The sequence below is a fragment of the Monodelphis domestica genome, chromosome 2 (assembly GCF_027887165.1).
Source record: "Monodelphis domestica isolate mMonDom1 chromosome 2, mMonDom1.pri, whole genome shotgun sequence".
In the NCBI taxonomy this organism is placed as follows: domain Eukaryota; kingdom Metazoa; phylum Chordata; class Mammalia; order Didelphimorphia; family Didelphidae; genus Monodelphis; species Monodelphis domestica.
The window spans coordinates 79,106,318-79,132,147 of record NC_077228.1 but is presented as its reverse complement, the minus strand read 5'-3'; the positions used below and the strand labels follow the sequence as shown (position 1 = coordinate 79,132,147).

The following is a 25,830-nucleotide window of genomic DNA, read 5'->3' as shown; positions in this document are numbered from 1 at the left end:
TGCCACTGATCCTTTCCAGAAACTTTTATGGAAGTAGGAGTAGTCATAACTACATCTAGAGTGCCATTCTATCTAGGCTCTGTAGATGTTTCTCTAACAAAATTCTTCACATACACTTTATCTCCAGATTTGATATTGTGTAGTGAGAAATCCAGTGGTACCCTTTGTACTAACAATCCAATACTATTTTAAAATATTCCCCCAAATAAAAAAGTCCTAACCTGCCTTCACTATTCTGACTATCTAATTTTATCCTAAGGTTTGGGATTAAGGAAAGAGGTGTGGGTCATAGAAATGCAATGCAGAAATATGGTTTTGAACACAATAGTAAGCAATGCAACAATTCAAACAATATTTTTGACAGTGTAAATTTCTTATATCCTAATAACTATAGTTTGTTCTAAGTAAAAGTTTCAATAAACAACTGTTACTAACATTATTATGAAACATATTAATTATGCTATACATCTGTCTCTAAATCATCTAGGATTCTGAAAACCTTTTCTAAATCTTGCACTATTGTGTTAGTAATTAGAATGCCAGTAACATAACCTTCTATTGTTAGCAGGTTAATTCTATTAGTATTTACAAATGTACATATTTTTCTCTACAGATTTTACATATACACAGTTATAATACAATCTTATATGTGATTTCTGTGCAAAATCATGCAGATAAGGAAATTCCCTTTGTTTAAATTTTCCATAGAAACTCACAAATATGAATTTTGTGTATGTGTAACTATGGTATGTTTTGTATACTCACCTAGTTCATGAGATTCCTTTCTATGTTATGCTTATGTGTAGTTGTGTATGTACCTATATGTGAAGTTAACATGTATGACACATTTTTACGTGACCTCATCACCATCAGTTCAAGATTTCAAAGTCTTTCCATGTCTTTGGTGTTGATTGTAGAAACATACATGTCTTGGATTTTTCATTTGGGCAGCATACATGTGATGCCTGTCATCTCACCTTGATTGAAGTCCTGTGTTCTTTAACATACAGGAACACATATGCATGTAAGTTCTTCATATGCGTGTATGTAAGAATTATATTTTTTATGCTTGTATATGAGAGTAAGTTTGAATTCTTCATGCATGCCTGTTAGTATTCATGAATTGATTTTTCATGCATGGAAGTATGTGTGGGCATATGTAGTATGTTGTACTGTATAAATATTTCAGGATGTATGTTATGATTTTGAAATATGATACTATCATATTATTTGATGTTTGATTTCACAAGGGGTTTCATTTTGTGTATATTGCTTCTTTAAGATGTTCATATTAAGAAATTCTTTTGAATTTTTCTTGGAGATAAAATTTTCCTTTAGCCTATGGGTTTCTGTGTTCTTGTTGATGTAGATAAAATGATCTGTTATAATGTATTTTTCAGAGTTGTATCTTCATATTCAAGTAACTATGTTTCCTTTTCATTGTTGTTGTAGACAAAGACAATTTTTTATTGGAGCTGTAATCTTACTATATGTGTGGGCTATTTTGTTATTGCTTTTGCAGTGCTTATTTCTGTTGTAATTTGTACTCTTGTGTCTTTTCTTTATGTTATTATATGCAATGCTTTCAAATTTCTTCTTGTCTTCTCATTTATAGCTTTCCATTTATAGGGACTGTTGTTAAATATTGCTAGGGCTGCTGACAATATTGCAGATTTTCCTTATGCATTTTCTTCTTCATCGTTGGTAATATCATGGGTATAATGTAGTTTTACATTATACATGTGAAGCATGAAACCATGGATCTTTCCCATCTACCTTTATCAGTGTAGGAGTTACCATAACAACATCCACAGGACCTATCCATCTTGGTTCTGTGGATGGTTCTCTAGTAAAATTCTTGACATATACACTGTCTCCTGGTTTTATTTGATGTAATGAGAAATCCAATGGTTCTCTCTATACTAGTTATCCTAGTTTTCTTAATTTTTCCAGTCTATCAGTAGTCTTTCTGAGTATTCTAAGCATGTCTTAGGATCTGGTGATGCTAGAAGTAAATTGTTAACATAGTGCACCAACTTGCTGTGCTTGAAACTAATAGTTGCTAGGTGTCTCTGAAGCAATTGGCAGAAGATAGAGGCTGATTCACAACAACCCTGGACTACATGAGTCCAGCAGAGCTTATTTTGTCCCCACAAGAAAGCAAAAATGTTTTGAGTAGATAAGGAAACTTGGTGAATTATAGTTGGGTGGGGGATGGGGATTTTAGAGAAGTTACACCAGGAAGTAAGCTAAAGAAAGAGACTGAATCTTGAGCCCCTCCCCTACACTACTTCCTGTTTCTTAATTCCCAATTGTCTGAATGAAGATCTTCTCACAGATGGCAAGTTGAAAATTTCCCCACTAAAAGCCAAATCTCACAATTAGTACTTTAACTAAAGGATCTTTTATTCTTTGGGGAGATGGGGTAAGAAGAGGTTGGGGGAATGAGGGAAATTAGGGTATCCATAATTTCTAAGTTATCATGTTGATTGAAGGCTTTGAAATAAAGTCAATTCAGAAACCAAAATTATCTTCCCTTAAGAGAAGGAGGCAGAAAACAGCCAAGAAGTGAAGTCTCAGGCAGCTGGAGCCTCCTAGCTGCTTCTTTCAAGGTTCCATTGGAACAGTCTCCCCTCACACTATGATTTGTGTTCTAAAAGTTCTGAGCTCCTTTGCTTTGCAGATCCATTTTTCTTTGCCCAAATATTTTCATTCACAAATCCCCATTTCTGTCTTTGCCAGAATTACAACCAGGAATTCTGCATTCCTTTTCTCATACTGACCTTTTATTTTCCAATTTCTTCTTTCTAAGTTATGATAATATACTATTTTAAAGTAACCTTCCAAAATAAAAAATCCTAGACTATCTTTACTATTCTAATCTAGCTAACCCTATTCTAAGATTTGGGATTAAGGAGAGTGGGATAGGCCATAACATAGAAGCACAATACAGAAATATGGTTTTGAAAACAATAATAACCAATGCAACAATTTAATCATTTTTAACAACAATATAACTTCCTTATTTCCTAATGAACTATAGCCCGTTCTAAGTAAAAGCTTTATAAACAATATCCATTCCTAACATTACTATGTTACTTATATTAAATATGCTATCCATCTGTCCCTAATCTATTTAGAATTTAAAATGACTTATCTAATCTTGCCCTGTGTATTAGTTGTTAAAAATGTAAGTAACTTAAAACAATATTGTTAAAATGTTAGTTCCATTAGTATTTTACAAATGTATATATTTCTGTCTGTACAAATTTTACATATGTACAATTATAATACATTTTGTATGTGAGTTCTGTTCAAAGTCATGCAGATAAGAATTCCTTTGTCTGTTTGAATTTTTCACAGAAACTCACAATTATATAAGTATGAATTTTGTGTGTTTTAATTATGAGGTGTTACAATCCAAGAGATTTCTTTTCACATTGTGCTTATGTGTGATTTTATGTATATGTACCTATGTGTGAAGTTAACATGTATGATAAATTCTTATGTGACCTCATCATCATCAGTTCTAGATTTCAAAATCTTTCCATGTCCTTTGTGTTGATTGTAGAAAATATACATGTCTTGGGTTCTTCATCTCTTCAGGTTATACATGTTGTTTGTTGTCTCCCCTTGATTTAAGTCTTGTGTTCTTTAACATATAGGAATATGCATGTGTGTAATCTCTTTGTATGCCTGTATGTAAGATTGATTTTTCCTTGTTTGCATGTGTATGGAAGTAAGTTTGAATTCTTCATGCATGCCTGTCAGTCTTTAATACTTTGATTCTTCATGAGTGGATGTATGCTTTTCAGTTGGTAATCTTCATGTGTGGGTGTATGTAATATGTTGTACTAAGAAGATTTTAAGATATGTCTTACAGTTTTGAAATGGGATATTGTCTTATCATTTGTTGTTTAATTTTTCAAGGGTGTAATAGGGGATTATTTAAGTAGAAATGATAATTCAAGATCGGATCTGCCAGTCTCCCTTCCTCCCTTCTTCCCTCCCCTTTGTGACAAGGAAATAACTTTAAAAGACTGATATATATATTAATTTAAGGTTGCCAAGGAATTCAGCTATGTAATTCCTTAATGAAAACTCAAGTCAGTAGTCAACCTTTTATGGAGTTTAATTACAAACAGGAGGAAGAAAGGTATGAGAGAGAGAGAGAGAGAGAGAGAGAGAGAGAGAGAGAGAGAGAGAGAGAGAGAAGGGAATAGGGCTTAAATACCCCCTCTGTTTAGGCTGGGCCAAAAGGCCCAAGCCCTTAGATAGCTGAGGCAAAGAAAAGAAATCAGTCCCTATCACTCACGTGACCAAAATGGAGAAACAGTCTCAGGGGCCTCCACCTCCAGCTTCCTTCAGAGCAAGCTTCTCAGAGCACAACCTCTCAGAGCAAAACCTCTCCAACCAACCACCTCAGTCCTCAGACCCCGCTCTTTTTAAGGAAACCATCCAAGTTCCCTCCCCTCAGTTCTCACATCTACCAATCACTGTCCATGTCTTCCCTGTGCCAATGGTGGCTCTAGCTTAACCCAGGACCGCCCAGAGGTCTGTGGCTTTACACATGTCTGTTGAAGGTCATATTCTCAAATAATTAAATCTTGATCCTTTGCTGCAACTCTTCCTAAATCCTGTTATCCTGAGCAGGGTGGAGATTGGAAGTTCCAAGACCTGGTTCTGTCATTCCAAGTATCTCTATTGTATCAATTCTAAAATCAATCATGACTCAAAGAACTTCCTGTTCTATGCTTAAGCATAGGTCAAAGCCCTTTCCATTGTTCAGCAAAAGGTTTCTGTCCTAAAGCAGTCTTAGGTAGGGAGGAGAAGGACCCTCCCTACCTAATGTTGGAAATGGGGAAATTTCCAACATTCATAAGTCTAAGAAATTTTAAGGTTTACACCTTCCAGTTGATTCTTCTATTATTGGTCTCCCTAAATCAACTCAGGGTGAGTTTTATGATGTCTCAAATAAAATACTCTTTCTCTTCTCTAAGAATAAGTAAGGGGTTTATTGGGGGGAAAGGGAAAGATAAGGAAATGGAGGAAAAGAGGGTTTGGGGTTTCCCTAACACTAGAATAATTCCTAGGTTGGAGGATGGTGGAATATAGTTCATGTGTGAAATTGGGAAAATTGGTTAACAGATCTGGACATTCAGCAGAGAAATCGGAGAGAGCTGGACTTTTGTCCTTCTTCCTATCTGGCTCCAAGGCAAAGAGGCCAAGATTTCAGTTTGTCTCCTCCTTTCTCAACAGTCTTTTCTGGTCTTCATTCCAATTAGAATGTTCTCCTTGTTCTCTTATTTAATGGAGATTTGGATTCTTTGAGATGTTTATATTTGGAAATTATTTTGACTTTTGAATTTTTTTTGAGATAGAATTTTCCTTTATGATTCTTATTTTCTTGTTGGTACAGATATAATTATACTTGATGTAATGTTTTTTGCAGAGATGTGTCTTCTTTGTTAAGTAACCTTATTTCATTCTTAATGTTGTTGTTATAAGCAGAGATCTTTTCTTATTGGAGCTATTATCTTCATATTTGGGACTATTTCATCATTGATTTTCCAGTGCTTATATTCTGTTTTAATTTGTACTCTCCTGTCTCTCATTTGTGTTGTTGTTGTTCTTGTGTTGTGTTCAGTGCTTTCATTTTTATTATTCTTATTCTACTCTTATGTAATGATTTCCATTTATAGGGACAATTAAGATATTGTTGGAGCTATTGGCAATACTTCAGATTTTTTCTTATGTATTTTCTTTAGGATGTTGCTTCATGTTCTTAATATTGTTTTACATGAGAGACATGATACCACAGATCTTTCCCCAATACTTTGACAGATGTAGGAGAAACCATAATCACGTCTAGAGGGCCTATCCATCTTGGTTCTGTAGGTGTCTCTTAAAAATTTTCACATATACTTTATCTCCCAGTTTTATTTTAAGTAATGAGAAATCTAATGGTACCTGTTGCACTAGCTTCCTTAGTTCTTCCAACCTATTTTGTATTTCTACTTGGTAGCGATGAAGTTGACATTCTCCTTTTAGCAGATAAATATGATGATTTTGCAGTCATACCATTCTATAAAGGTTGACCATATAACATATTGAATGGGGATACATGAAAGTCACCTATGGGTCTTGTTCTTAGTTGAAACAATGCTAGTGGAATAACAGCTGTCCATTTCAAATGGGTTTCTGAACAGAGTTTTCTTATTATTGTTTTCAATTCTTCATTCATTCATTCAACTTGGCCTGAACTCTGTGGCCTACATATATATATATATACATCATGGAGAATGTTTTTAATATCCAGGTTCTTATATAGTTCTTGTAGAATCTGAGAAGTGAATTGAATCCCTCTATCCAAGTCTATGGTGTCAGGAATGCCATACTTAGGAATTTTTTATAAAGTTATGTTATATACTTACCCATTCCATGAGTTTTTTTTCAACATTGTATTTATTTTTTTCAACATTGTATTTATGTGGACCATGTGTATGTATTTATGTGATATTGACATGTATGTCACATTCTTACATAACCTCATGATCACAAGTCCAAAATTTCAAAGTCCTTCCATGTCTTTTGATGTCAATTGTAGAAAATTATGTGTCTTGGTTTCTCTTCATCTGTGCTGCATTCCACATTTTGTCTGTCATCTATTTTGATTGAAGTCCTGAGTCCTCTGATATTCAGGAACATACTGGAACATTCAGAAAACATGCATGCACGTAAGGTTTTTTACATGTGCATGTATTTAAGATTGAAATTTTTCATTGTGCATGGAAGTAAGATATTAATTCTTCATGAGTGCTTTATTAGTTATTCTTCATGTGTGGAAGTAAGTTTTAAATATGATCATCTTCATGAGTAGGTGAATGTATAAAGTTGTAGTATAAGTTCTTAGATTTATGTTAAGAATATGAATTTGAAGTTTTCTTATCTTTTGATGTTTGAATTTTCACAAGGGGATTTGTTGTTTTCTGTTTTGTAGATATATCTTGGAGATAGAATTTGGATATAATGTATTTCATTTGGTCATGGAGTTATATTTTCATGTTAAATAACTTTGTTACTTTCTTTGTTTTTACTATTGTTGGCAGAGACTTTGTATAGATTATGTAGAAACTTTTCCTTGGAGCTACTTTTAAAATACATATTTTCTTTTTGTCTGTTTTACTGGCTATGTTCCTTTCTGGAGCTGTTTATTTGCTTTAGCAGAGCTTTTCTGTTATCATTTTAACATGTGCAATGCTTTCTTGTCTGTACTTTCTGTTGATTCATACTCTCATGTACTTTCCTTTCATAGCTTTCCATTCATAGGCTTCCATTCATAAGGACTTATTGATTTTTTTGCTATGGCTAAACATTATGGGTGTGATGCAATTTTACATGCGAAGCATGGAACCATGGATCTTTTTGATCAACCATTATAGATGTTGGGATTGTCGTTATGACCATTGTTGGACCTATCCATCTTGGTTCTGTAGGAGAGTCTCTATTAAAGTTCTTGACATTTACCTTGTCTCCTGGTTTTATCTTAAGCAACAAAAAAAATCTGATGATATTCTTTGCACAAGTAAGCCCAGTTTTCTTAGCTTGTCTAATCTACTTTGTATCTGTTTTAAATATTCATAAAGTAAGCATTCTCTTTTAAAATGGACAAGTATGATGGCTTTACTGTCCTACCATGCCAAAGTGGCTGACCATATAGCATTTCAAATGGTGATATATGCAAGTCAGTCCTAGGTCTAGTTCTTATATTGAACAAAGCAAGAGGCATAACATCTGTCCATTTTAAGTGTGTTTCTGAACAGAGTTTACCTATCTGTGTTTTCAGTTCTTTGTTTATATGCTTGACTTGACTAGAACTTTGGGACCAATAAACTGAGTGATAATTGCATTTAACCCCCAAGTTCTTGTAGATTTCTTGCAGAACTTGGGAAGTGAAATGGGACCCCCTGTCTGAGGCCATGGTATTGGGAATGCCATGTCTAGGTATTATCTATTTTAATAGAAATCTCACTACTGTTGCTGTGTCATTTTTCTTGGCTAGACATGCTCAAACCATCTTGTCAGTCTATCCATAATAACCAATGCATATTTGTATCCCTTGTCTTTAGGCATGTTGATATAATCAATTTGAACACATTGGAAAGGCATATAACTGAATGGTCTGCCTCCCAATGCTATGTTCTTAAAATGTCCTTGATTATATTTTCTGCATGTTTCACATGCCTGACAAGTTCTAATGGCATTTGTTGCTATTCCTGGTGCCATCCAAAACCTCTGTATGGTATCCAGAATCCATTGCACCCCATAATGTCCTTTTGTATGAATTATGGTGCATAGATTTTGGTATAGTTTTTTAGGGAGAATCAGTTTACCCCCTTTAGCAATCCAAACACCTTTGATTAGTTTAGCACCTAGCCACTCCTTCCATGACTGTATTTCTTCTTTGTTGTAGGCTTCAGTGAGATTATGCTTTTCAATCAGAGAGACATTCAGCACTTGGTGGAGTCTGAACCTCACAGCATATTTTGATGTTATGTCTGCTCTACCAATCCCTAGGCATATTCTGTCCTTTCCATGAGTATGTGCCTTACAATGGATTATAGCTGCTTCTTTTGGAAAGTCTACAGCATTTATAATATGGTCTATTAATTTGCCATATGCAATTGGTTTCCCAGCTGAAGTTTTATACCCTCTGTTTTTCCATATGTATGACGACCAATGTACAGTGGAGGAAGCATAATATGAGTCCAGAAAAATACTAGCTCTTTTTCCTTTAGCTAATTCTAAGACCATGAGAAGAACCTTGAGCTCGGCTCCTTGAGCACTAACATGACTTGGCTATGATGCATGCCAAAGTGTTCTGTCATTGTCAACTACAGCTGCCCCTGTGAATTTTCTCCCATTGTGAATATAGGAGGACCCATCTGTGTATAACTATTTCTGGATTGATAAGAGGTGTGTCTTTAAGGCATTCATTTGTTTTGTACATGAGTTCTACTATTTGACCACAATCATGCAATACTTCTCCACCCATTGACAAATCAGGAATCATAGTTGCTGGGTTCAATGGTGCACATCTATGAATTGTGATGTTTTCATTGTTTAATAGAATGACTTCATACTGGGATAGTCTTGCATCAGTGAATGAATGCATATTCTGTGACCATACCAGTTTTTCTATTTGGTGTGCAGAATTAACATGCAATTTGCATCCCAGTACTATATCATATAATTTCTTGACCATCAAAAGTGTAGCTACTATGCTCCTGAGGCAATGTACCATTCCTTGTGCAACCGAGTCTAGGATAGAACTGTAAAATGCAACGACCCTTAGATTTAACCCAAAATACTGTGCTAGCATTCCAGAAGTGATGCCTTTAGCTTCATGGACATACAAGTGGAATTCTTTCTTATAATCTGGTATCCCCAAAGCTGGAGCTGATAACTCCTTTCAACTGTGAAAAAACATGTAGATGTTCTTTGTTGAATTCTAATGGTTCTTTAATTTCCTTCTTTGTCAAAACAGTTAAACATTTGGAAATATGAGAATATCCTACTATGTACTTATCCTGAGAAACCAGCAACCCCTAGAAAAGCTGTAAGTTCTTTCTTGGTTCTAGGGACATCTAGCTTCTGTATGTCTGCTATTCTTTTATTAGAGATTTTCCTAGTGCTTCCCTCCAGGACAAATCCCAAATATTTGACTATTGGAAGAACCCACTGAATTTTCTTTTTTGAAACTTTATGTCCTCTCTTATGAAGCTCTATCAATAACTTCTTTGAGTCCTCCAAACATGTTTTTTGGTCAGGCGATGCTAGCAGCAAATCATCCACATAGTGGATGTCAAATCTGTGACATTTGAAAGTTATGGTGACTAGATCTCTTTGCAAAAGTTAACAAAATATTGAAGCAGACTTACAACATCTTTGCATTAATCTAGTATAGCACAGCTGAGTTTGTCCCCATTGGAAAGCAAACATATTTTGACAATCAGGGTGCAAGGGTATGGTAAAGTAAGCATTGCTCAAGTCCAACACTGTGTACCACCTAGCTTCTGAAGGTATTTGGGTTATTGTATCATTTGGCGAAGGTGTGACAGTGTGTCTTTTCCTTATAAAATTATTTACAGCCCTCAGATCCATGACAAATCTCCAAGTGGGAGTGCTATTTTCATTTAGCTTGTTCTTTTTAATAGCTAGAATTGGGCTATTGTATTAAGATACTGTAGGTATCTTATGCCTTGTTTTAGCAAACCATTTATGATAGGTGTTATTCCTTCTTTTGCTTCTTTACTCAATTTGTATTGAGGTATCTTTGGTGGTATTCCTTCCCTGACCTCAATCCTGACTGGTGTAACCAACCAGATCCTATCTACCTCATTTTGATGTTTTGCAAACACCCCTTGTGATATATCTTTTGGTATTTCATACATAGATGTTACCAATGGAATTTTCTCTGGTTCTTCTTCTAGTTGTTCCTAGTATAACAATGGGTAGTGTTTTAGTGAATTTTTGGGTAAAGGCAAATAAATTTTCCCAGATTTTTCACATTGCAAAGTTGCCTGAATTTTACACAAAAAATACCATCTTAAAAGGTTATCTGGACATGAGGGAATTAATAAGAAAGTATGATCTATGGAGAGAGGACCCAGTTTGACCATAGTGCTTTTAAGCTCAGGGATCTGTTGAATTTGTCCTGTCACTCCAGCAACAGAAACCATACCCACTATGTTGGTATCCCTTGGACATGTCTTTAGGACAGATTTTGAAGCACCAGTATCTAAGAGAGCTTTGTAGTTTTTCTTTACCACTTTAATCCATACATATGGTTCTGGCTTCTGTGTAGATAAGGTGTGTATTGCCACTGAGTCACTGTTTATTCCTTTGCTACCCTCTGCCAACTGTATGTTAGGATCAGTTCATTCTTTATTTAATTCATTTCCTATGAAGTCTCCATTTGAGATTGATAGTACTATATTCTCTATATTGGAACATGAATTTAAATCAGAGCTGTTACTTATCTCACGTAAGTTTATTTGGCCAAATTCCCCTCTGCCACTTAGAATGTTGGCTTCAAGTCTGCCATTTGAATCCTTGGTTGTTCTTTCAGTTATTAAGACTTCCATTCCATTCCTCTTTTCAAATTTAACTGTCATGTCACCTCCATTACTTTGAATAAGATTATTGTTTTCAAATGTAATGTCAGCTTCATTGTCAGTAAATTTTAGGTTCTCTAAATCAATCCTTGTTGGATGGAAAATTTCAGTTTCTGGATTCAAAGTAGATGTTTTTCTAAGGATATCTGTGCCATATAGCTATTTGAAGAATTAACTAAGTTTGGTGGGATGTCATGCAATTCTGTGAATGATTTCAAAGCATTTACATCTCTAGCAACAGTAAACTGTAGAAATTGAAATTTTGTTTCTCTGTATCTTTCACTAACTCTTGATTTTTTTCTTTTTCTGTCTTTTACTTCTACAAAATTCAATCCCCATGCCCACTCTGCACTGAAAAAAATTCTCCAAGAATGTTTTGATTTGATTTGCACTTTTGTGTGGATACTATACAGCCTTTCTCTAAGTCTCTTATCTCTGTTGCTATTTGAGATATTTCTTTCACCTCTTCATCTATCTATATTACTTGTCTCTGCCTTTCTCTTGATTTATTAAATGTACTATCACTCACTGATTCACTTTCTTGTATTGAATTTTCACCATTTCTCAACTGTTTTCTCCTAAGTTAAAAAGCAGTCTCTTTTACACAATCACTTCTATCTCCATGTACCAAACTACATACATTATAGGCCTGGCTTCATAATTCTTTCATAACCATATCTGAATATTTAGGTTTGGCTCCAGATTTAATGGCCTGTTGCATTTCTTCCAAATTAGTTGCCTGTTTTGTGGATTTTAGCTTACAATGAGAACAGTAAGTGGAATTTTGCTTTCTATATCTAGCTTGTGTGTTTTTGTTGTCATTTATTTCATGTTTCTTCTTCAGAAAACAGTCTTTTATCAGATGTCCTCTCTTGTGGCAGAAAAAGCATTCTCTAGTTTCTCTCTGCACTGGTTTTGGTTTATAACTAGGTTTTGTGTAAGTCCTAACAGTGTTGAGTTTCTTGATTTCCTCTATCCCCTTTTCTCTTAGATTTTTCTCTGTTATCTCTAATTTATCTTTTTAAGTCTTACATTTGTTGTTCTGAATGATTATTATGGAGGTAACTAGCAGTTTTCACATAGTTCTATCAGGCTTACAGTATCATATTTAGGGAAGTAATGTTTAAAAAAATTCTTCAAGTGAGGTGTGCAACCCTTCAAAAACTGTCCTCTCATGTGATTTGTAGATTTCTCACTGTTAGCCTCTAGACCCATAATTGAGTTTGCCATTTCTGAGAGATGATCAATGAATGTGGTTGGATGTTCCCCTTTGTTTTGCATGAGTTTATCAAATCTTGCCCATGCATTAGGCTTTGAGCAACAGAGCTTTATATATTGGAGCAAATCTTCTCTACATTTTCTTAAGTAGGACATGCTAGTGGGATTTGCAAAATCTAGGTCTTCCCTTTGCTCCTCTGTGGGCCAACTAGTTAGGTTGTTATCTGTCCTGGTCTTCTCAAGGAATTGGCATTGCTCATGAGGACTAAACAGTTCAGACAGGAGAAATTCTATATCTTGGAAGTCTCAGTCAAAGATCCTAAAAGCATGTTTCAGGCCTTTCTGCATCTTAAAAGGTTGCTCGATGAATTCTGGAAAAGTTTTTCCCAGGGATTCAAGTACCTGGGATGTAAACTGCCTATGCACTTTAGATTGTAATATACCAGTTGTACTTGAAAGCTTGGTGACCTTTAGTGGACAAATTTTTTTCTGGTTCATTATCAGACAGTGTCCTTGTCACTTTCATTTCCCTTTACATTGACCTTTGATTTCTTTGCCTTTCTTTCTTTTTCTTTGGGTGCACTATCTGCCTGGCCATTGTTCTTGTCTTTAATCTGTTCTAGCCCTTTATCCTTGATAAATTCCTCAAATAAGTTCTTAATAACTTTTTCCAGGTTATTATCTACCACCATTATCTGTTCTGCCTTTTTGGGAATCACAAATCTAAATATATTCTTCAAATAAGTCAGAGTCTGTATGGCTGCCATAGAGATGATGTAAACTTGAGTCAAAATCTGCGATAGTATAGTTTCAGTCTGAAATGGCAACTGTAGTATAAACATGGTGGTGTTGCCAATATAATCCAGAGAATCAAAAATCATGTTGGTCATTCTGCTAGAGTACATTGTAGACCCAAAATCCAGTAATGGCTGCCATCACAACAGCTCCACAGAGTATTTGCTTAAACATTTTTCTTTTCTGCTGTTTCTAAGGGATTGTATAGTTCAGTCATTTATGAGTGCCAATCTGTGATAGATGATAATTTAGGGTGTACTAAATTACTAATGAATCAAGTTTTGCCTGCTCTCCTCCCATTTTCCTCCCTCTTCAAAAGCCTTTCAGCTTCCCCTCTATAATAGAATATGGATAATCTCTGAAGAACTATTTTTGGTTGTGGTAACTGGTATATACTCTGGCTGACTGGAGAGATGCTAGGGGACACCTGAGAGTGACTAATTATAATGGAGATAGATGAGAGATAAAGAGAGATACAGAGAGATGCTGCAAGAGGGGTGCTCTTGGGTTGCCTATTGATCCCCATTGATGGCTAATAAATCAAGTTATTTCCTACCCTCTTCCTCCCTCAATGCCACATCTCCCAGTTTTCCACCCACTCCTTCTTGCCCCTTTCCCCCTCCCCCCTGTTGGTCAGCCACCTTTCTATGTAACTCAAAGGTGAACTGTGAGGTTTAGAGAAGATACTCTTGTTCTCTTTCTCAGGTAAGGAGGTTTACTGGGAAAGATAGGACAGGATGGGAATTGAGGTGAGAGGGATGAGGTTTGTCTCTAATCTACAAGGAAGGGTTATGAGGGTTTTGGGAAATGTCAGTCCAGTCATAGCTGTGACTCAGAGACAGCCAGAGAGATGGAAGACAACTGTTAAAACTTCTTTCTTCTTTCAATTACACAAAGCCACCAGTAAAAGTAAATTTCTTCTCAGATTAATTCCAGAAGCCCTCCCAAAGGTCTCTCTCTGCTTAGATCAGAAAAAAAAAAACCAATCTCTTTTGGTCAGGAACCCCAGAGAAACCTTGGTCAGTAACCCCAGAGAACGAAAATCAGTTCCCCTCACCAGCTCCAACTGCCTCTCCTGGGAACATTCTATTTTGGAATGAACACCTTGATTGACAGATCAGGTCCCCAGCTTTGTTTCTTGCTTGTCTTGTCTTGTAAATCCTCTCTTTCTTCATACCTCTTCCACACTTCCCCCCTTTCTTCAGCCTCCCACTCAATGTGATCTATGAGATTTCAATGAAATAGTTCTTAATCTTCTTTGTCAAACAAGGGGTTCGTTTGGGGAAGACAGGATAAAGGTAGAGGATAAAGTAAGAGGAGTAGGATTTCCCTATTATCTACAATGAGTGTTGGTTTGGAGGATATTGAGGGAAATGGCAATTCTGTCACAAGAATGAAATAGAGTCAGTCAGAGAGATATGTAAGGACCATTGTCCTTTCTTCTGCCTTCTAATCAGTCAGGTCACCTCCAACTTGATTAACCCAAGTCCCAGAGATACAACTAGCTTCTTTCTCCACATCAACCAGAAGCCAAAAGCCCTTCAGCTCAGTCCACAGTTGACATGGCTCCAACTACTTTTCCTGGTAACATTCCAAATGGAATTTTCATTTGACTAATGACAGATGATCCATCCCCAATCTCTGTCTTGTATGCATGCCTCCTCCACAATAGGGCTGATCGATAAATTTTGGAACCCATTTCTTTAGGGAATCTAACTCCTGGGTTGTAAACTGTCTTTGTACCTTTGAATGTAACATACTAGCTGTACTTGATGACATGGTAACATCTTTTAGTGGATAAATTTTCTCAGGTTCACCAGTTGACTTAGTGTCCTTGTCACTGTCATTTCCCTGTGATTAGCCTTTGCTTTCTTTGCCTTTCTGTCTTTCTCTTGGGGTGCACTATCTGCCTGACCATTTCCCTTATCCTTAATCTGGTCTAGCCCTTTTGCCTTCATAAATTTTTCAAATATTCTTTACCAAGGTTTCCAAGTTAGTATCCACTACTATTATCTTTGCTGTCTGTTTAGGGATCACAAATCTGTAGATGTTCTTCAGATAGGTCAGTGTCTGTATAGCAGCTTTGGAAATGATATAAACCTATGTCATAATCTGCCAGAGAACAGTTTCTTTTTGGAAGGGCAACTGTAGTATGAGCATCATGGTGTTGCCAAGGTATTCCACCAAATCTACAATCATGGTGGTCATTTTACTACATAGGATGTTATAGATCCAATAGCCAGTAATTGCTGCCAACACAACTACCCCATAGAGCACTTGTTTAAACAGCTTGATGTTATTTTAGGGATTGTAAAGTTCAATCAGTCTGAAGTGCCAAATTGTAATAGATAATATTGAGGGAGTATATTTGATGGGTATATGATAACTAATAAATCATGTAGTTATCTTCTTTTACCTACCCTCCTCCATCTATTCCTCCCTTTAGCTTCCCCTTCCCCTGTTCTTCTAGTTTCTAAATCAGTCAGGGTGAGTTAATGATATTTCAAATGAAAATACTCTCTATATTCTTTTATCTTAAGTAAGGTTTTATTTGGGAAATACAGGAGAAGATGGAGGATGGAGGTAAGAGGGTTGGGGGTTTCCCTAATTCTATAGTTAGCCTTAGATTAAAGGATAATGAAACAAATGGTTGATAGGTCTAGTATTTCAGTCACTATCACCAACAGAGCAAGTCAGAGAGCTATATGGACTATTGTCCTTCTTCTGCCTTCAAAGTCACCAGGCCACCTCCAGCTTGATTATCCCAAGTCCAAGAGAGAAACCCAGCTTCTTCCTTCCCTAATTCAAAGCCAACCAGGAAATCAGTCAGGACCCTGATTCAAAGGCAACCAGCATCAGCCAAGACCATAATTCAGCCAGCAGTTGGTTTGGCTCCAAACTGCCTTTCCCGGTAACATTCCAAATCAGAATCTTCATTTGATTGACAGTCACCACTCAGCCACTGCTTCTGTCATTTTGCATGCCTTATAATTTCTCTCTTTTCCACACTATCTTCATTCAGCTTGTTCTTTTTAGTAGCTAGAATAGGTCTATTGTATTCAGATACAATAGGTCTTAATATTCCTTGTTCTAGCAAACTATTTTAATAGGTGTTATTCCTTCTTTTGCTTCTTTACTTAATTTGTATTGTTGTATCTTAGGTGGTATTCCTTCCCTGACCTCAATCCTGACTGGTGTCACCGACTTGATCCTACCCACATCATTTTGATGTTTTGCAAACACCCTTGTGGTATATATCTTTTGGTATTTCATACATATATGTTAAAATTTGAATTTTCTCTGGTTCTTCTTCTATTTGTTCTAAATATAACAATGGGTAGTGTTTTAGTGAATTCTTAGGTAAATGCAAGTAAATTTTCCCAGATCTTTCACATTGCAAAGTTGCTTGGATCTTACACAAAAAATCCCATCCTAAAAGGTTTCCTGGACATGAAGGAATTAATAGGAAAGTATGATCTATGATGTGTAATAGAGAGATACTCTGAGGATGTCTATCAATCAATAATGAATGACTAATGGATCAAGGTTTTACCTACCCTCCTCCCTCAATGCCTCCCATTTCCTCCCTCTTCAGAAGCCTCAGCTTCCCCTCCCCCTTTCCCTTCAAGTCACTCAGGGTAAACTATGAGATTTCAGAGGAAACACTCTTTTCTCTTAATTTCTCAAGTAAGGGGGTTTATTTGGGGAAGACAGGACAAGGGTAGAGGATAAGGTAAGAGGGATAGATTTCCATATTTTCTAAAATGAAGGTTAGGAGGATATTGAGGAAATGACAGTCACTAGCAGGGACAGTCAGAGAGTTTGGAGGACAATTATTTGTCTTCTTTCTTCTTTTAACCAGCCAGGTAACCTCAGTTATAACTGTCAGCAAAAGCTTCAGGGTCTTCTCCATCAGCCACAAGCAACCAAAAGTTTAGTTCTCCAGCCTCTCCCCTAGCTTCAGAAGCCATAGGGGTCCAATTCAGAAGCTTCTCAGCCCATTTCAGCCTGGTTTGGCTCCAAACATCTTTCCCAGGAACATTCCAAATGGAATGTTCCTTTTGATTGACAGGTCTTCTGTCCTCAGCTTTCTGTCTTGCATGCATGCCTCTTCTATCTTTTACAGGTGAGAGGACCCAATTTGACCTATTGTATTTGTCCCATAGCTCCTACTACAAAAACCATACCCCTTATGTTGGTATTCCCTGGACATGTCTTTAGGACAGATTTTGAAGCACCAGCATCTAAGAGAGCTTTGTAGTTTTTCTTTTGCACTTTAATCCATACATACGGTACTGGCTTTTGAGTAGCTACGGTATTAATTGTCATTGAATCACTCTGCATTTCTTTACTACTTTCAGCTAGCTGTATGGTTGAATCAATTAACTCTTCTTGATTTAAATCATTTCCTATGAGATCTTCGTCTAAGGTTGATTGCACTACATCGTCTACTTCATTGGAAAATGAATTCAAATCATATCTATGGTTAATCTCATATAATTTTATTTGATCAGACACCCCCCCCCCTTCCACTTAGAATATTGGTTTCAAGTATGCTATTTGAATCCTTGTTTATTCTATCAGTTACTAAATCTGTCATTTCACTCATCTGTTCAAATTTAACTGTTATTTCACCTCCATTACTTTGAATATAATTATTATTTTCAAAAGTAATGTCAGCTTCATTTTCATTAAATGTTGTATTTCCTAACAGTCATTGTAGGATGGAAACTTTCAGCTTCAGGATTCAAACTATATATTTTATTTGTAAGGAAATCTGTGCCATATAGCTATTTGAAGAATTAGCTGAGTTTTGTGGTCTCTTGTGCAAACCTGTGAATATTTCCAAATCATTTACATCTCCATTAACAGTAACCTCATTGGTAATAGTAAACTAATGCTTTGATTTTCTGCTACAGTCATTTTGCTGCAGGGAATTAAAATTTTGTTTCTCTGTATCTCTCACTAACTCCTGCTTGAGTTTATGTGACTTTTCCTGACTTTTTCTTTTATAGAATTCAATCCCTGTGCCCAATATGCACTGAAAAAAGTTTTCCAAGAATGTTTTGATTTGATTTCTACTTTTTTCATGTGTGTTTACTATACAGTTTTTCTCTAAGTCTCCTATCTCAGTTGTTATTTGAGAAATGTCTTTAACTTCTTCATCAAGCTGTACTTCTTGTCTCTGCCTGTCATGTGGTTTGTTACTTGGTTTGCATTTCTCATCATTCACAGATTTCATTTCTTGCACCCCTTTTTCACTGTTTCTTATCTGTTTTCTCCTAAGCTTAACAACAGTCTTTCACTATTTCCTCTATCTTTATGTACCAAACTAAATACATTATAGGCCTGGCTTCATAATTCTCTTCTAACCATGTCTGCATATTTGGGCTTAGTCCCAGACTTTATAGTTTCTCTCATTCCCTGTAAATCTGTTGCATGTTGAAAGAATTTCACTGTAGGATGCTCACAACAAGTAGAATTTTGCTGATTGTATTTTATTTGTGTGCTTTTGTTGTTCTTAACTTTATAATTCTTTTTCAGAAAACAGTCTTTGATCAGGTGTCCTGTTTTGTGGCAGAAAAAACATTTCCTAGTCTCTCTCTGCACATTTCTTGGCTCATAAACAGGTTTTGCATATGTTGTAACATCATTAAAATTCTTAATTTCCTCAATCTCCTTGTCTTTTAAATTTTTCTGTGATTCTTCCAATTTTTGGTATAAATCTGCAACCTATTTACTTTGATCTGTGTGACTGTCAAATATATATGTTGCAGCATCTCTTAATTCAATTAAACTCAATGTATCATATCTAGGAAAATAATGTTTGAAAAAATTTCTGAGGTGTGGTGTGCATCCCTTCAGAAATTGTCTCCTTACATGGCTTACAGACTCTTCCATGTCCCTTTCCACACTCAGTATAGCTTCAGCTGTCTCAGAAAGGTGATCAATAAAGGAAGCTAGATGATCTCCTTTATTTTGCACCAATCTATCAAATTTTCCCCAAGCATTTTGTTTTGAGCAACACATTTTTATGGCTTGGGGCAAGTCCTCCCTGCATTTCTTTAGATAGGTTATGCTGATGGGATTAGAGAAATCAAAGTCCTCTCTTTGCTCCTCTGTAAGCCAACTTGTCAAGGCACTTGCTGACCTAGTTTTCTCAATAAACTGATGATGCTCTGGGGGCTAAAAATTTCTGCCAAAAGAAATTCCACATCCTTAAAATTGGGTTCAAAATTCGGAAAGCATGTTTTAGCTCCTCTTGAATTCTATGAGGCTTGTCAATAAACTTTTGGAATCTTTTCTTCAAGAATTCTAATTCCTGGGTAGTAAATTTCCTGTGAACCTTTGAATGCAACAACCAGCTGTATTAGATATTTTGGAAATGTATTTGAGGGGAAAGATTTTCTCAGCTTCACTATTTGCCTTAATGTCCTTGTTACTGTCATTGCCCTGTGTACTGGATTTTGCTTTCTTGGTCTTTCTGTCTTTATCCTTAGTTGCATTGTCTTCCCAACCATTTCCTTTATTCTTCATCTGATCTAGCCCTTTTCCCTTCAGGAATTCTTCAAACATGTTCTTAACTAGAGTCTCCAAGTTTGTATCCACTACCATGATCTGTGCTGTTTAGGAATCACACATCTGTAAATGTTTTTAAGGTAGGGCATAGTCTGTATTGCAGCCATGGAAATAATGTAGATCTGTGTCAGAATTTGTCAGAGAATGGTTTCTTTTTGAAATGGCATGTTAAGTATAAACATACTCGTGTTGCTTGTGTATTCTACAGAATCTACAATCATATTTGTCATTTTTCTATATAAGATATTATAAATCCAATAGCCTGCAATAGCTGCCAGTACTACTACCCCACAGATCACTTTGCTTAAACATCTTTGCTGTTAGGAATTGTGAAGTTCAGTCGGTCTGGGTGACAAATTGTAATAAGGGACTATTTTGAATAGTAATTGATAACTAAACATCAGGCTGTTATCTTCTTTCTAATTATTTCCCTCCTCCCTCTCTAACTCCCTCCCTCCCTCTTCCTCCCTTCACCTCCCTTTTGCCTCCCCACTTTCTGGTGATTCTCCTTCTGGTTTCTCTAAATCAACTCAGGGGTGAGTTTATGATGTTTCAAATGAAATACTTTTTTCTCTTCTAAAATAAAGAGTTTAAGGGGGCAGCTGGGTAGCTTAGTGGATTGAGAACCAGACCTAGAGAGGGGAGGTCCTAGATTCAAATCTGGCCTCAGCCACTTCCTAGCTGGGTGACCCTGGGCAAGTCACTTGACCCCCATTGCCTAGCCCTTACCACTCTTCTGCCTTGGAGCCAATACACAGTATTGACTCCAGGACAGAAGGTAAGGGTTTTTAAAAAAAATAAAAAAATAAAAATAAAATAAAGGGTTTATTGGGAAAGACAGGAAAGGATAAGGAAATGGAAGGAAAGCGGATTTTGGTGTTTCCCTAACATTAGGATGAGTCTTAGATAGGAGGATGGTGGAATATAGTTCATTTGGAGAAATGGCTGATAGGTCTGGAAGTTCAGTCACTATCACAACAGAGCAAGTCAGAGAGAGATATCTGTACTTTTGTCCTTTCATCTGTCTTCAAAATCAAAGACCACCTTCCTTTCTTCAGTCTCCAAAACCAAGAGAGAAAACACTTTCTTCCTTCTTTCAAGGCAAAAAAGTTCTGCCTTCAGTTGGTCTGGCTTCCAACTGCCTTTCCCGGTAACATTCCAAATAGAACACTCAGCTCCTCCAAACTCCTGCTACTCAATTTCTCACTTCCACAGAAGCACAGAAACATATCTGCAACATTTTGTTTCTCTTTTATAAACTTCTCTGTCCTTGACCCCCTCAAATGGCTACTTTTGTTTAGCAGTTCCAACTGTCAACCCTCCTTTCAGTTGCCTGAGATGGATTCTGACTTTTTCCTGGGGTGCCAAAATTGTATTAGTGGGGGACTTTGAAGAAGTTCAGCTACTTGCGGATTGAGCTGTTGACCAAAGGAGTCAGTCTGACTAGACTAAAATTTCTTTTTGTTTCAATGAGTCTTTGGTACTTGGCAGTTTTTGTTTAAGTTCATCTCTCTCCTGCTCTTTCTGCTTTTCATAGAGGTACATTGCTATGTCCCTTCCTTTAGAATTAGAGATATCATAGAGATGTCATACTTAGGGAAGAAATTCCTAAAGAAATCTAATTGCATGTTGCATCCCTTCAAAAACTGTCTTCTAATATGGGCCACTGATTCTTGTGAGTCTTGGCTAATTCCCATAATGGATTCTATATTTTCTCTTAGTCTGTCAATATAAGTGGCAGGGTACTCATTCTTTTCCTGTACCATCCTGTCAAATTTGCTCCAAACATTTAGTCTAGAGCAAAATGACTTTATTGCTTGCAGGAGGTCTTCTCTGCATCTCTTAAGATATGTGAAATTAGCCGGTCTAGTGAAATCAAAATCCTCATATTGGTGTGCCCTAGGTCAATCTGTCAAGCTCTCATCTTGCCTTATCTTTTCTACAAACTGTCTCTGATCATGGGGGCTGAATACTTCTCCATAATAAGATCAATATCATCAAAATAAGGCTCATAAGATTTGAAAGCCCATTTCAGGTCTTTGAGACACTTGTAGGGCTCAGATAAGAATTTTGGAAATAATTTTTTCAGCGACTCCAAGTCTTGGGTGGTGAAAAACTTGTGAACTTTTGAGTGTAAAACTCCAGCTTCATCAGTGATTTTTGTCATGTCACGAAGAGGCAGGATTTTATGAGCCCCTGTGACCTCAGTTGTTGTGTTTTCCTATTTGCTATTTTCCTTCATATTGTCAGAAATCTTTTCCTTAACTGTGTTGTCATTTGTCTTTATCATTTCCTAAATCAACTTGGTCCCCAATCTTATCCTTAGGTGTTTCAGTGATTTCCCTAGCATTGCCTTTTCCTTTCTTGCCAAATATTCATTACACATTTTCTGTACCAAGTCTTCTAATTTGCTGTCTAATACTAGTATCTGTGAAGATTTCCTTGGTGATAAAATCCTTAGAACAGATATTAGGTAAGAGAGGGTCTGTATGGTGGCCATGAGGATCACATAGATTTGAGTCACCACTTGCTAAACTATGGAACTAACACTTGTAACAGTATTGTAGATTATATAACAATTGGCTGGGATGGATTCTGGCTTTTTCCTGGGATGCCAAATTGTAATAGGGAGGGGAACTTAGAAAGGGAATGAACCACTGAACAGCTGTTTGGGGACTGAATTCTATGTGGCACTTCCTCTTTCTTTCACTGAAATGGGTTATTATCAATGGAGTCAGGCAGTCTAGACTACAGGGTAAGTCTGTTCTCCCACAGCCTCCTTCTGAACTGATAGATTGAAATTCCCCTCCTACTACATAAACTCTGAATCAAACTCTGGTATAACTCAAGGTGTCTAATTTATTGGAGTATGGGGTTTTTGAAAGAAGAGGAAAGGAAGAGACAGAGGGAAGAGGAAAGTCCCTAATATAACTCTTGAGGATTTGATCAAGGAAAATTATTCAGGGTTAAGTTCTAGGTTCTGAAATAGAATAATAAAACTGACTGAAACTGTTTCTTCTTGAAATAGTGAATGTAAACTGAGGGGAATCTGTTTCCCTTTATAATAACTGCTGTTCTCTGGCTGGCTGTGACTAGAGGGCTGCTACAGGAACCTAAGGCTGCTTATTTGTAATGGAGGTAGAACAAAGAAATGCTGAGGGATGCCACACAGGGATACTGGTACACAAGGGACTGCTCTGGGGTTTGCTCTGGGGTTCTGCCTATTGATCCCTACTGATGGCTGATGGATCAATTTATTTCCTAACCTCCTTCCTCCCTCACTTCCTCCCTTAACCAACCCTCTCCCTTTTGCCTCCCTCACCTCCCAAATCTTCTTGAAGCCTTTGCTTCTTCCCTCCCTCCTGAGTGAACTATAAAGATACTCTAGTTGCTTTCTCAGTCAAGAGATTTATTGGGATAACAGGATGGGAAACTGAGGTAAGAGGGATAAGGATTTCCCTAAACTCTGGGGATAATTTTAGAAAGGTTTGAGGAAGTATTCCAGTCACAAACTTGACTCTGAGACACAGATAGGGAGATGGAGGACAACAGCACTTCAAAATCTTCTTTCTTCTTCTTCTTCACAAATCAGCCAGGTCTCTCAGCTTCAACCCCAGAGAAAAACAAAGTTCAAAGTCTCTATGTTTCTCCTGACCAGCTCAACTCTCAAATAGACCACCAACTCAAAAGCCAAGTTCCTTTTTCTTATCAGCTTCAACTACCCAGAGTCAGAGAGGCAGAGTCAAAGCCCCCAAAGCCAAGTTTCTCTTCTCAGTATGGCCAGCAAACCCCCAACTGTCACTCCTGGGAACATTCTGTTGGAATCTTCTTTTGATTGACAGCTAGAGCTAGGTCTCCAGCATTGGTTCTTGCAAGTTCTCTCTCTCCCCGTGCCTCTACTACAATTCCCCTAAGGGAAAAAGAGTCTTTATCCCAAAATTAGTTTCAGTAGATAACTGAGATCTTCATTCAATTCAAGCAAAAGGATTTTGAGATTGCTACTTCTCCCACCCAGCTCCACAGAGTCCTAGATTTTCTCTCTGGCTACACCTGCTTTTGAACCTTGATGGAACTCTCCCAACCCCTATAGGTCTTGTGAAGTTTCCATTTGCTCTTCTTCTAAAGCATCTTTTCAAACTTCAGATTTCTCTTTGCTCTTGGTCATCCACTTATTCACAAGGGTAAGTGAAATTTTCCCTTCAGCCTCCTTCTTGAAGTAATGTTTTTGAAGTTCCCTCTGTGAAGGTACTAGCATTCTTACCCTGGTCGCCCTTCACAACCTCTCTATATTTAGGCCTAGTTCCAGCATTTACCCAAGACTGCATAGTATTTAAATCTGGTGCTTGTTGTCCCTGGCAACAGGCATTTTAACATTGATTAGTATACCTATTTTGATTGTTGCTATTATTAGTATTCCACCTATTATTATTGTAATTATTGTTACTACTCCAGTTATTGTTTCTATTATACCCATTATTTAATTGTCTTCTAACCTGGTTCCTAAATCTGCATTCCTTGTACAGGTGTCCAATACGATCACATAGGAAACAGCGCCTAGGGCCTGATCTTCTCTCATTTGGCTTATAATTATTATTATACCTTGGCTATATAGATATCAATGCAGCTACAGCTTTTATTTCTTTAATTTCACTGTCTCTGGCCTTCATTTCAGCTTCCTTCAATTTCTGTTTTAAGTCCTCAACAATAGTATCTCTCTCATCATTTTTATCCTCCAAGTCAGTAGTCAAATATGTGATCTTTCTCGGTAATTCCTGGAGGTCTAACTCTTCCCAGTCGGGGTAATTTGTTTTAAAAAATTGTCTGATCTTTGGGACAACATTTTTTACAAAGACCTTCTTAATATGTGCAATCAAGTTTCCTTCCAATGGATCCATTCCCAATAAAGTTTCGACTGCCTTGGTTATTCTTTTAAGGAAACCCGCAGGAGCTTCAGAGACCTTCTCTTTTAGAGCCTCAAATTTTGACCATAAATTGGACCTTTTGGTATACCTTCCCATTACCTCCTTGATTGCATCTCTTGCATCTACTAATGTATCATAAACCCCCTCATCAGATGTATCTAACTTTAAGTCCTCTGGCCAAGATTGCAATAAAGGATATATTCTTGTCTCCTTGTATACATTTGGTTCTTTCTCTCTTTGTCAAGTCCTCTTTCATCAGTAAGGCAAAACCATTGAAGTCAGGATAGTACAAATCAATTGCCCTATGCATTTCTTTAATTACCTTATTCAGTTCATCATTGAAACTTGGAGTCCTTCTCTTAATGGATTCAAGGTCTGCTGGGGAAAATCTCTTATGCATCTTTACTTTATGGACTTCATTTTGTTTTACCACTGGCATATCTCTAAGTGGGCATAAAGAAATTATTCCTGCTGCTTCCTCTTTTTCTAGCCTATTTAAGTGTTTCCCATTAGTGTTTAATCTGTTATCATGTGCAAAGCCTTGATTCATATTCATGTTTATAAAGTGCTTGAGTGTATCAAGTTGAGTTTTCATTTGTATAACCATCATCTTCATGTCAACCCTTCTGAACCAGGTCACCAGATCTTTTAGATGCTTAACACAAAGGCATACAGAGGCACAAGACTTATAAACAATACAGCCACAGATTATAGCCAGGGGTACATACACCATAATGTCACAGAACTTTAAATTCATTACTGGTTTCAAACAATCCATCATAAAAATAGAATGACAGTAACTAGGGAATGCTACAAATATAAAATATGGAATATGCAGTAAATAATGGAAGAACATTAACAGCATATTGGTAAACATGTCTACTGATATGCCAGCATCCATTGTAATATTATTGTTACAATGTAACTTGTACATATACCAAAACAAACAAAAATAAATTTCAAAAATTCAAAACAGTTTTTTTTTGAAGATGACTGCTCCAAGATGACTTCTGGGGTCTGTGGTGCAGTTTCAGTAACCCCTTAAGCAAGTCAACCCTTAGAATTCTATGTAACCCCCTAAGCTTCTAGCTAGCTAAATACACAGTAGAATAGTGCCTTATACTTAAAAAAAAAAACAA

General features: G+C 36.7%; 1 long non-coding RNA gene across 1 annotated transcript in view; it reads left to right on the top strand.

The window, feature by feature from the left end:
* LOC107651271 (uncharacterized) overlaps positions 1 to 25,830 on the top strand; it is a 112,492-nt gene extending 86,662 nt beyond the window's left edge. The window contains exon 2 of the long non-coding RNA XR_008916118.1: positions 1 to 25,830. This exon is cut by the window's left edge and continues 39,661 nt beyond it. This is a non-coding gene — a long non-coding RNA (uncharacterized LOC107651271).